We start from the raw sequence: 12912 nt of genomic DNA on the forward strand, positions 1-12912 counted from the left end.
ATTTACACTCCAAACAGAAGTTGAGTATTCGAGCTGCTTAACACATTAACTACCTCTTGATATTTTCTGTGTTTTTAAATTTTAACCATTGTATTGTGTATGTAATGATTCTCAATTTGGTATTAATATACATATTTCCTAGTGAGTAATGATGTTAGACATATAGGTTTATTGTCATTTCCTTGTTCTGCTACTTTTGGTTGGGTTATTTGCCTTTTCTTATTAATATGTTGAGATTCTTTATATTTGGGGATATGAGTATTATTATATATTATATATACTTTTAATTAAAAAAAAAAATTTAAGGAGCTGGATCTGTTTCCAATTATTTGTGCTTCTTTTGCTCCTAATGCTCAGTTTTCAAATGGTGGCAATAATGTCCAATTTAATGCCTTACAAATTAAATTTTTAAAAAGAAATGAAAGCTGCCATTTCTAACTATGGACCTCAATCTCCTTTTATCCTTGGTCTTCTTGATATTTTTCATCAGAAAATTTGATAATTCCTATAGACTGGAAGACTTTGGGGAAGGCTTTTCTTGATTGTTCTCAGTGGTTACAATTGCACAACTGGTAAATGAACAAGGTACATGTATAGGCTAGGAAAAATATTATGTGTGATCCCCCTGGACCCACTGAGGAACAACTCACAGGCACGGGCCAATATGCTACTCTTAATGCTCAGTCTGGTCTAGATGATGTTGCCCTTACTCAAATCAAGACTTTGTTTTTAAGGGCCTGAAATAAGGTAGAGATAACAGGAAAATGTTCCCTTTCCTCTGTGAAGATTTTACAGGACACAAATGAACTATATCCAGATTTCGTAGCCCGTCTTCAGGATGCTGTCTTCAAAATTGTGGGTGCTGGCCTTGCTTCAAAAATTTTGTTATAAACATTGTCTTTTAAAAATGCTTATGCTGACTGTTAAAAATTGTTAAAATCGTTAAAGGCCAATGGGGCCAATTTAGATAAATATATTAAAACTTGTGTTAGTGTTGGAGGGGCTATTTATAATGCTCAATTATTTGCTAGAGCTTTGTCTAAAGCCTTAAAAGGAAATAACAAACAAGGTGTTTGCTTTCAGTGTGGTAAACCTAGACATTTCAAAAAAGAATGTCATAAAAATTGAACACTTTTATCCCTCAAGGCAGAAAGCTGCCTTCAGAGGTGTACAAATGTTGTGGTAAAGGTCGACATTGGACAAATAAATGTCGTTCCAAAACTGATAAAAGTGGAAATTTACTGTCTCCTCTCCTGGGAAACGGGAGCCGGGGCCCACAGGCTTGGGGCCCCAACAATTACAATACAAGTCTACTACAATATTCAGTGAGCAATGGCCTACAACATTAAGGAATAAATTCAAGTCCTCCTTAAGGATCCCACACCTTACCCCAGTTTCTCAGCTTTATGCGGCAACTAAGCAGAGCGCCGCTGCTGACTTAGCTATTACTCAGCCTTATACTTTGTCTCCTAATAGAGGAGTATATAAATTAGTTATTAGAGTGTGTGGCCCTTTGCCAAAAAGGACATGATATTACTAATAAAACTTTTATTTTGGTACAAGTTTCACAATTTATACGCCTAGAGGCAGGGGAACGTATTCTCAATAGAGAGGGTTTCGTAGCACAGAAAAAACTGTTTTTTGGGAAACTTTAGTTTCTAATCAAAAGCCCTTATGTTCATTGCACATTAATGAAATAGTTTTTAAAGGGTTAATGGATACGAGGGTGAATATGTCTATTATTTGTTTAAATTAGTGGCCTATACAATGGGAAAAAAGACAAGTTTCAGTTATACTCACTGGCTTGGGTGCTGCTTCTGTGATTTATCGAGACGTAGAACCTTTAACCTGTGTCAGTCCTAAAGGTCAACAAGGTCAAGTGTTTTTTTTTAATTTTTATATTGTTCCTATCAATATTAATTTTTGGGAACAAGATCTTTCACAACAATTTGCTGCTTTTTTAAACATTCCTCATATTTCCTCAGCTGCCAAAAATATGATGTTCAAAATGGGCTACAATCGTTTAAACTCATAGCCACCACTCCTATTTAGGTGAAACAGTGACCATTATTTAAAGAAATACTTAGGACTCTAAAAGAGTAAGTCAAAAAACAAATGGCCGAGAGGAATATAAAGCCACGTATTTCTGCATGGAATTCCCGTCTTTGTCTTGTCTTAAAACTATAAATGTTTACATTAAACCTAGGGAAAGTTTACAGCCTGGTCTTCCTAATCCTGCCCTTATCCCCCAAAGTTAAAACCAGAGAAAAGCAGCAAGATGCTTTTGTATCATTACAAACTCAGCTTTCTTTCTACTCACTTAATATTGCCACAGAAAAAATTTAACTGGATTTTCTTATTCAATATTTAGGTTATACCTTGGGGGCACAAAATATTCGACCCCAAAAAATTCAAATTCGACGTGATCATTTAAAAACATTAAATGATTTTCAAAAGCTTGTAGGAGACATTAATTGGATGCGTCCTGTTTTAGGAATACCAACATATCAGTTATAACATCTTTTTTCTATTCTAGAAGGAGACAGTCACTTGGACAACTCATGCCATTTAACTCTTTTGGCTTTACAGGAACTCCAGCTTGTAGAAGAGCAACTTTAAAAGGCCCCTTCCTGATGTTCCCCTTTCCTTTTGTGTATTTCATACTTTACCTTCTCCCACAGGAATGATTCATCAAACTAGTCGACCACTAAAATGGATCTTTTTGTCCAATAAAATATCTGAACGCTTGGCTACTTATATCGATCGTTTAGCTGAACTGATCATCAAAGGACGGCATCACTGTCGACAACTTTGGGGAGGAGATCCTTCCTTAATTATCTCTCAATTCACTCATAGTCAGATCACTTATCTTCTTGCAACTTCTGATTCTTGGCAAGAAGCTTCATCAATCTTGAGTTACAGTTTATCCTTATCCCTCGGTGTAATAGGGAGAATTGTTTGTTATTCTCATGGTCTTACTTGATTTCCCTACTACTGGTTGTAACATTGTTAGTGATTCTCAATACACCATTTATGTTACTTCTTACATTTCTCAGGCCACTTTACCTCTTTGTGCTACTACTTCTCTTCAAAAACTCTTTTCCTTGTTATCTTCTACTTTGAGCCAACGTCGAGCTTCCTTATTCATCACTCATCTTCGTTCTCATTCTCAACTTTCTGGACCATTAGTTCATGGTAATACTCAGATTGATTTGCTTTTAATCGGCCACCTACATGCTTCAGAACAAAAATATACTCTACATCACACTAATAGTTCTGGCCTTCAACGATGGTTTCATTTAACTCATAAACAAGCTCGTTCTCTTATTCGAGCTTGTCCTTCCTGTGCTCCTTTGAGCATTCCATCCTTCCATCCTGGGGTTAATCCACGAGATGTCCCTTCTTTTGGACGATTAAAATGTTCATCATACCATTGATACCTTTTCTCATTTCTGTTATTACTCATCTCTTAGTTTGTTTCGCCATCATGGGCATTCCTCTTATACTTAAAACTGATAATGCCCCTGCTTATGTCTCTCATAAATTATAAGTTTTCTTACAGCAATACAATATTCAACATATCACTGGTATCCCGGGCAACAGTCAAGGTCAAGCCATCATTAAGCGCGCAAATTTAACCTTAAAAACTCAACTGCTAAAACAAAAAAAAAAAAAGGGGGGGGAAATGAGCCCCCCAAAAAACCAGATTTTTTTGAAGGTTAACCTTTCTACCTGAATTTTTTTGATTTTGAAGGTTCTTTTTACCTTAATTATTTTTTGAATCAATGGAGACAATTGCAAGACTCCGCTGTCGTAACCCATCTTTCTTCACCTCCCTCGGTGATAGTCCCCACTGACAGTTTAAAGCTTTGGTATCCTAATGAAGAAGGTAAGTATGTTCAAGGGCAAGTTCTAAAACAGGGACGGGGCTATGCTCTTGTCCTTACAGGGAGCGGACCTGAGTGGTTTCCTACAAGATGATTGAAACCCTGTTGAAAAGAAAACTGGATTCAGCATGCATTTCTTCCTTTGTTGGATGTGCCTCGGTGGGGGACTTATTTCTCTTAGTGAGGCTTTGTATGAATATTGGACTTATATTCCCTTTCCGCCCTTGTATTAGGGAGTTGCCTGGGGGGAGGCGGAAATTAAGGTTTTCACCAATGACACTACTTGGATGCCGTCCCCCTATATAGACAAGGACAATATAGAACGGGAAACGGGAATTATAAACAACACATATCAATTTGGAGTGGAAGGAGTTCCAATATGTATGGGAAATAGTTCTCATTGTCTCCGAAAATCACATGAAGCCTGGGTTGTTTGTTATAATCATAGTCATGTGGCTGCTAATACTGTTATTATTGTAACTAGAAGTTTTTAATATAATCATACTGTATATAGTAATGAAACTATTCCTAGTTCTTTACTTTTTTGTCCTATTCTAGAGGTTTCTCCTAATATTGAGGTGCTGGAGTGACAACAATGTCGGGGAACTAAACCTCGGATTTTATTAGAATACAATGGAATGTAAATAACTGATTGGAGAGTGCACGGTGATTTTCAAATAAAATTTAGTCACATACCTTTGAAATGACACTGGGTAAATAAAAGTATTGCTGCTAACAGTAATGAAATCTTGGTATGGCGTGAAGGAGGCCTGAAGTACAGAGTCATCTTTGGAAGTTGTTAGCTGCAGGCGATGTCATTAGCACTTTTGTGGGGAATATGTCCCTTAATCTTTCTAACCCAACTAACTCCTTTCATATTCAGTTATATCGAAATACCTCCTGATATATTATTGCTTGTGTCCGTAAGCCCTGCCTATTATTAGCAGGGAATTTGACATGGGATAATGATATGGGGATTGTTAATTGTACAGATATGTGTACATTTTTGTCTTGCCTCAATCATTCCTGGTGGCACAACTTTACTGGGGATATTGATATCCTCAGGGCTCATAAGGAAATTTGGCTACCTGTTAACCTTACGCGACCGTGGGGGGCATCACCTCTTGAAACTTATATTTGGACTTCTCTCCAGCGAACCCTCCGTGCCCTTGGACTTATAATTGCCTCGGTGATGAGCCTTGTTGCCATCGTCTCCACTGCGGCCATAGCAGGGCTCACTCTTCATCAAAGCATACAAAATGCTGAATTTGTGCAGCAATGGCACGAACAATCTCACCGGTTATGGCTTCAACAACGAAACATTGATTCTCAACTTGCTGAAAGATTGGACAACATGGAACAAGCCTTGACATGGCTTGGAGATCAGCTCACTGTCCTCAGTACTCGGATAACATTACGATGTGATTGGAACTCCACTCAATTTTGTGTAACGCCTGTGCTTTTTAACATCTCTTAAAATTGGACCGTAATCCGAAAATTATTAATAGGCCATAAAAATATTAGTTTGGACATCCAAGAGCTCACTCAGAACATTTCCGAAGCATTTCGACAACAATTACATGTGTTGTCCGGAACTGTAACCCTTCAGGAGCTGGGTCAGCGCCTTGCTGCCTTTAACCCATGGACCCAGATGAAGACATGGATTTCTACAATCTCTGGAAGTATATTGCTTTGGGCACTTGGATTGGGTCTACTTCTTTTGGTGATTCGATGCTCCCTCCGTCGCCTCCAAAAACAAAAGAAAACACAAGAACAAATATGGGCTACCTTTTTAGGATTGAGGCAAAACAAAAAAAAGGGGGGAAATGCAGGGTCCTTTGAAAACAGTATGCTGAGAATAGATAGGGCTCAAGGACAGTATCTCCAATTGAACTTTTAATGAACTCCCGTAGGCGCCAAGAAGGCAGGCAGATAAGGAAGAGCATAGAAACAAGGAACTGAGTAGAAGGTTACATCTGGGAAAAGAAAGTTTGTTTTGCATTGCATTCTTTTTGCTGACGTGGGGTTTATGGGGTATAAATAAAGTGAGGCGGAGGCTCTGAGCGCGGCCGCCATGTTCTCTGTGTGTCTTTGTCTTTTGTGTGTTCTTTCATTCTCCACCACCCCCGGCACGGACCCCAACAGGATCCCTTGTGTTTGGGAGAAACGTGTGGAAGTTAATTCTTAATATTAGCCTGAGATCATTCTGTTAGAAGCATTAGATTTTCTTTAGTAATTGCACATACATCAGAGTTGACAATTTTTTGTTGCACTTCCAGCTCTACAACCTTGTCTCCAGCCATGTGAAAGATTGAATTCATTCTCCAAACATTTTAAACATTTTCTAATGTTTAAACAATATGCTATCAATTTTCTGCTAATGTTATGATTATAGTGCAGGGTTTCTTAACCTCAGCACTACCAATATTTTGGTTGGATAATTATTTGTTTTGGGGGCCACCTGTACATTGCAGAAGGTTTCACACCATCCTTGGGCTATATAGCATTGTTGGCTATACTCACCACTGGATGGCAGTAGTAACTTCCACCCCCAAATGTGGACAACCAAAAATGTCTCCGGACATTGTGAAATGTCCTCTGGAGGGCAAAATGCCCTGTGTTGAGAACCACAAATTTGTTCTAGAATAGTAGCAAAGGGATCTTCTGGATGCTTGATGCAAATTGAGATTCTAGGGCTTCACTCTGATTCACTGCATCGGAATATAAATTTTAATAAGATCCCCAAGGAACTTAGATGCACATTCAAATTTGAGAAGCATTGATCTATAATTTGCAAATGGACCTTTAACTGTTCTTCTCTCATTCAACTTCCAACATCTCTAGTCCATTTGACAGACTGCTGCCAGATTAATCCACTGGTATCTTCTCAGTGCCTTTATAGTAAAATTGAAACTATTTCCTCCACCTGGTTTGTTTTTTGAGGATTTTCATGATCAAGATCCTGAATAAGTTTTTAATACAATTCCATAAATATCTCAATCAAAAACTCTACATTCCAATCCAACTCTATTTCTATTTATTAGTGACTTGCATGTTACGATATTTCCTATTGAAAGGGTATTCACAATCAAAGGCAATCCAACAAAAGCTACTTCTTCCACAAAACCTTCCATTTGATTCTTATTTAACCTTTCATACTTCCACCTCACATATTTATTTTGTGCATGTGTGTAGTACAAGTTAAAACAGTATTGAAGCCATACTCTAAGGCAACAGGGTTAAAATGTGATTTTGCTACTGGATGTGATCTTTGGCAAAGTAAATAGCTATCTTAAGTCTCAGTTGCCACATTTATAAATTGTATTTACTATAAGTACTTTCATCATGATTTGTTTTGACAATTAAATAAGATAATGCCTGTAAGGACTGCTGTATAGAAAACACAGAAAAAATCACAATTATTACCATTATTAATGATAATAATAAAATAATAAAGTAATTCATATACTTAAACAAACTAAATAATGCAGAAGTAGAAGGTAATACATTTCATATTGTCCCATCATTTCATTTAAAACCAGAAAAGGTTATGAAATATTAATATTAACCACCACTTACGTATTACTTTAAAAGTGCCAAATTCATTTTTGCATCTTCGTGTATTTCTTTCTACTGGTATTTCTGCAAACAAAGTAAGCAGTTAATAAATATTTGGTATTGAACAAATTCAGGACATGCCTTAATTTTACTACCACATCATTACAGCCTAAAAGTCAGAATTTATGTCTGATTGCTTTCTGTATCCCCACAGTGACAAGAAAACGGGCCGGAACACAGCAGAAGCTCAATAAGTATCTGCTGAATATAAGCATAATTGACTAATCAGTTAGCTGTGGAGAGATATTTAAGTTAATGGGTGCTCAAAACCCAAAGGGAAGTGCTATCCTGGAAAAATCAGTCTATTTATGTTTATTTTTCACTCTTTACTCCTCCCAGTGATGAGAAAGACATTTTTCCTACAACTAGGTAGTTTATGTTACAAACTTGACAAAATATTTTTCTTTAGCCATCTGCTTTCCCATTTACCACAAATGGAAACTTAATATTTCAGCATAAACAGTCATCTTAAAGATAACTATTTGCATCCCCAAATGTTTTTCTCCTGTTATAGATCCCAAGTAAATCACCTTCCTCTCAAAGATGCACACATTATAGATAATATGTCATAATTATTTTCTTCACCAAGAATCACTTGCTATTTGCCAATTGATAGGATACTACTTAACTTTTCCCAGTTGGAAATAGCAGTCAGCACTTGCTCTAGCATTACGTGAGAATGCATAATGACTTTCTATTAAAGACAGATAATTTGAGGTCTGCTTCAAAGTGCATCATTATTTTCATTTTTTAAAAGCTAACTACCTTGTTTTCAAGAATCGTTGATGGAACCTACCTTTTAGATATAACAAATGCCCACAATTATTCTACTTATCTCAGAAAATAAGCTATTTTCTTTGGTTGTGTTTAGTACCTGAATTCACTCATTATATTATTTCCAGGCATTAAGTAAATTATATTCACAGAGCTAAAGAGTTTCAGCCTCATCAGAACAGGCAGATGGTTTCTAAAGGGAAACACACGCAAGTTCTTGGTTTCATCTCTAAAGCAATAACTATTTTCTCTTCAGGAAGTAATAACAGGGACCAATTGTTTAATAAAAAGATGAAACAGAAGAATTGTCTTCCTCTTTTCCCCACGTCAACTGCTAACCAAATTCTGCCAATCATAATAATTTTTGTTTGTAACTTTTCCTTAAACCCTGCATATATCTGCTTATTTTTGCTGCTTAGTTTCTCTGCCTTGAAATACTGTCTTCCTTTAGCGTTCAGGACAGCATCTGCCCCTGGGTTCTTCTGACATTACTGGCTATTATTGCTGTTTCTCTTTACGTTGTTCCCCGTGAGTGCCTTACCATTGTATCACCTTGGATCTTTGTCCTTAGATGATGTATCTTTTCTGTCAACAGACAAATATACACAAAGATGATTTCAGTTTGTGTCTCGAGGTCAATTTCTATCCTGATCTCCAAGTACTTAAATACAATTGCCTGCTCTGCATTCTTACCTAAGTTTATAATAGATGTCTCAAAATGACCATGGTGAAACTGAGCTTCTGACTTTTCTAACTAAACTCTCTAATTTCACAGTCTTTTCAATCCAAGTTGATGGCAAGTCAATACTTCCATGTGCTAAAACCAAACTTTTAGGAATAATTTTTGACGCTTTTCTTTCTTTCGTATCCCGAATCTAATCCATTAATCTCATGCCTCTGCCTTCAAAATATATCTTTCTACATGTACTCTGGCATGCTTTCACTAGTGTCACAGCTAGCACCCTGGTCCAAGTCTTCATCATTCTTGGTATGACTAGTATTATAATAGCTTCCTTATTGTTCTTATTTTCCTGCCTTCTTTCACTCCCATCAATTCCCAATAGGGCAGCTAGGATAATACATAATGATCTCTAGTTACATCCATACTGTTGCAAATGTCTGAATCTCATTCTTTTTATGATTAAATAGCATTCCATTGTTTATATGTACCACATTTCCTTCATCCATTCATCTGTTAATGGACACCTAAGTTGCTTCCACATCTTAGCTATTGTAAACAGTACTGCAACATATGAGTGCAGGCATCTCTTCAATATACTGATTTTCTTTCTTTAGGGTATATGCCCTGCAATGGGATTGCTGGCACATATGGTAGCTCAAATTTTAGTTTTTGAGGAACCTCCAAACTGTTTTCTATGTGGTATTACTAATGTACATTCCCACCAGCAGTGTACAAGTGTTCCCCTTTCTCCACAACCTCACCAGCATTTGTTATTGCCTATCTTTTGGCTATAAGCTATGTTAACTGGGGTGAGATGATATCTCATTGTAGTTTTGATTTGCATTTCTCTGATGGTCAGTGATGTTGAGCACCCTTTCATATGCCTGTTTGCCATTGTTTGTCTTCTTTTGAGAAATGTCTATTTAAATCTTTTGTCTACCTTCTGATCAAATTATTATTTTGTATAGAGTTGTTTGAGCTCCTTATATATTTTGGTTATTAATCCCTTGTCAGATGGGTAGTTTGCAAATATTTTCTCTTATTCTGTCAGTTGTATCTTCACTTTGTTGATTGTATCCTTTTCTGTGAAGAAACTTTTTAATTTGATGTGATCCCATTTGTCCATGTTGGCTTTGGTTGCCTGTGCTTGAGATGTATTGCATAAGAGGTCTTTACCCAGACCAATGCCCTGGAGATTTTTTCCCAGATTTTTTTTTTTTAGTAGTTTCATAATTTGATGTCTTAGATTTAAGTATTTAATCCATTTTGATTTGATTTTGTATATGGCAAGGGATAGAGGTCTAGTTTCATTTTTTTGTGTATGGATATCCAGGTTTCCCAGCACCATTTATTGAAGAGGCTGTGTTTTTTCCAGTGTATATTCTTGTCACCTTTGTAAAACATGAATTCATTGTAGGTGTGTGGATTTGTTTCTAGTTTCTCTATTCTGTTCTAGTGGTCTAAGTGTCTGTTTTTATGCCAGTACCATGCTGTTTTGGTTACTATAGCTCTGTAGTATAATTTGACATTAGGTAATGTGATTCTTCCAGTTTTGTTCTTTTTGCTTAAGATAACTTTGGTTAATCTGGGTCTTTTGTAGTTCCATATAAATTTTAGAGTTGTTTTTTCTATTTTTGTGAAGAATGACATTGGTATTTTGATAGAGGTTGCATTGAATCCTTAGAATGCTTTGGTTAGTATGGACGTTTTAACTATATTGATCCTTCCAATCCATGAAAATGAAATGTTTTTCCACTTTTTGGTGTCCTTTTTCAATTTCTTTTATCAGTGTGTTATGGTTTTTATTACAGAGATTTTTCACTTCTTTGGTTAATACCTAGGTATTTAATTTTATGTGTGGCTATAGGATTTTAAAAATTTCTTTTTCACATTGTTCACTGTTGGCATATAGAAATTCTACTGATTTTTGTATGTTGATTTTGTATCCTGCAACTTAACTGAATTGGTTTATAATTTCTAATAGTTTTCTTGTGGATTCTTTAGGTTTTTCTGAATACACAATCATATTATAAGCAAATGAGAATAATTTGACTTCTTTATTTCCAATTTGGATGCCTTTTATACTTTCTTTTATCTGATTGCTCTGACTAGGACTTCTAGTACAATGTTGAATAACAGTGGTGACAGTGGGCATCCCTATTGTGCTCCTGATCTTAGAGGAAAGACTTTCAGTTTTTCTCCATTAAGTATGATACCGGTTGTGTGTGTGTCATATATAGATTATGTTATGTTGAGGTATGTTCTCTCTATTGCCAGTTTTTTATCATCTTTTTGTTATAAAGGGAAGTTGAATTTTATCAAATGCCTTTCAGCATCAATTGAAATGATCATGTGGTTTTTATCCTTCACACTGTTGATATTATGTAAGGCATTGATTAATTTGTATATGCTGAACCACTTTTGCATCCCCAGGATAAATCTGACTTGGTCATAATGAGTGATCTTTTTACTGTATTTTTGAATTCAGTCTGCTAGTGTGTTGTTGAGGATTTTCACATCAAAATTAATTGGAGATATTGGGCTGTAGTTTATTTTATTTTATTTTTTTCTTTCAAATGGGTCTTTGTTTTTGTTATCAAGGCAATACTAACTTCAAAGAATCAGTTTTGAAATATTTCCTCAAACTCCATTTTTCATAATAATTTGAATACAATTGGTATTAATTCTTCTTTAAATGTTTGGTAAAATTCAGCAGAGAAGAGATCAGGTCCTGAGTTTTTCTTACCATGAAATGTTTTATTATACTTTGTTCTTGTTACTTGTTACTGGACTGTTTTGGTTTTGGATTTCTTCCTGATTCAATTTTGGTAGGTTGTACATATCTATGAATTTGTCAATTTCTTTTAGATTTTCCAATTTGTTGGCAAGTAGTTCCTTATAGTAGCCACAAACGATCTTTTGAAATTCTGCAGTATCTGTTGTAAAGTCTCCTTTTCCTTTTCTGTTTTTATTTAATTGGACCTTGTTTCTTTTTTCCTTAGTCATCCTAAAGGCTTGTCAATTTTTTTAACTTTTTGTAAAACCAAGTTTCATTGATCTTTTCTATTTTTTTTACCACTCTGATTTATATTATTTTTTTTCTTCTACTAATTTTGCGTTTGGTTTGCTCTTGCTTTTCCAGTTTTTGAAGATTCATTGTTAGGTTATTTATTTGAGATTTTTCTTCTTTTTTGATGTAGACACTTATAACTATAAACTTCTTTCTGAGTACTACTTTTGCTATATTCCATAGGTTTTGATATGTTGTGTTTCTATTATCATTTGTTTCAATAATTTTTCCAGTTTTCTTCTTAATTTATTCATTTACCTGCTGGTCATTCAGGAGCACATTGTTGAATTTCCATATATTTGTATAGTTTCCAAAATTATTTGTGTTATTAATTTCTAGCTTTATTTCATTGTGGTCAGAGAAAATGCTTGATATCATTTCAGGTTTTTTTTGGAACGTTTTAAGACTTGTTCTGTGACCTAACATATGGTCTATTCTTGAGAATGATCCATGTGCTGAGGAAATCAATGTGCATTTTACAGCTGTTGGATGAAATGTTCTGTAAATATCTTTTAGCTCCTTTTGGTTTATAGTGCTGTTTAAATTCAATGTTTTTTGTTGTTGTTGATTTTCTGTCCGGATAACCTGTCCAATGCTGACAGTGGAGAGTCTTGAAGTCTCCAGCTATTCTTGTATCAGGATCTATCTCTTTCTTTAACTCTAATCATATTTCTTTATGTATCTGAATGCTCCAGTGTTGGGCATGTGTGTGTGTGTGTGTGTGTGTGTATAATTGTTATATCTTCCTGCTAAATTGACCCTTTTATCATTATGTAATACCTTATTTGTCTCTTCTTATAGCTTTATCTTGAAATTTATTTTGTCTGATATAAGTATAGCAACTCCTGCTTTATTTTGCTTTCCATTGACATGGAATATCT

At 35.5% G+C, this 12912-nt stretch overlaps 1 long non-coding RNA gene across 3 annotated transcripts in view; it reads left to right on the top strand.

Annotated features, from left to right (window-relative positions):
- The window catches only part of LOC126955667 (uncharacterized), a 97843-nt gene that overhangs the window by 1265 nt on the left and 83666 nt on the right, over window positions 1-12912 (top strand). The gene's annotated exons all lie outside the window — the stretch shown is intronic.

Source organism: Macaca thibetana, chromosome 5 (assembly GCF_024542745.1).
Source record: "Macaca thibetana thibetana isolate TM-01 chromosome 5, ASM2454274v1, whole genome shotgun sequence".
In the NCBI taxonomy this organism is placed as follows: Eukaryota; Metazoa; Chordata; class Mammalia; order Primates; family Cercopithecidae; genus Macaca; species Macaca thibetana.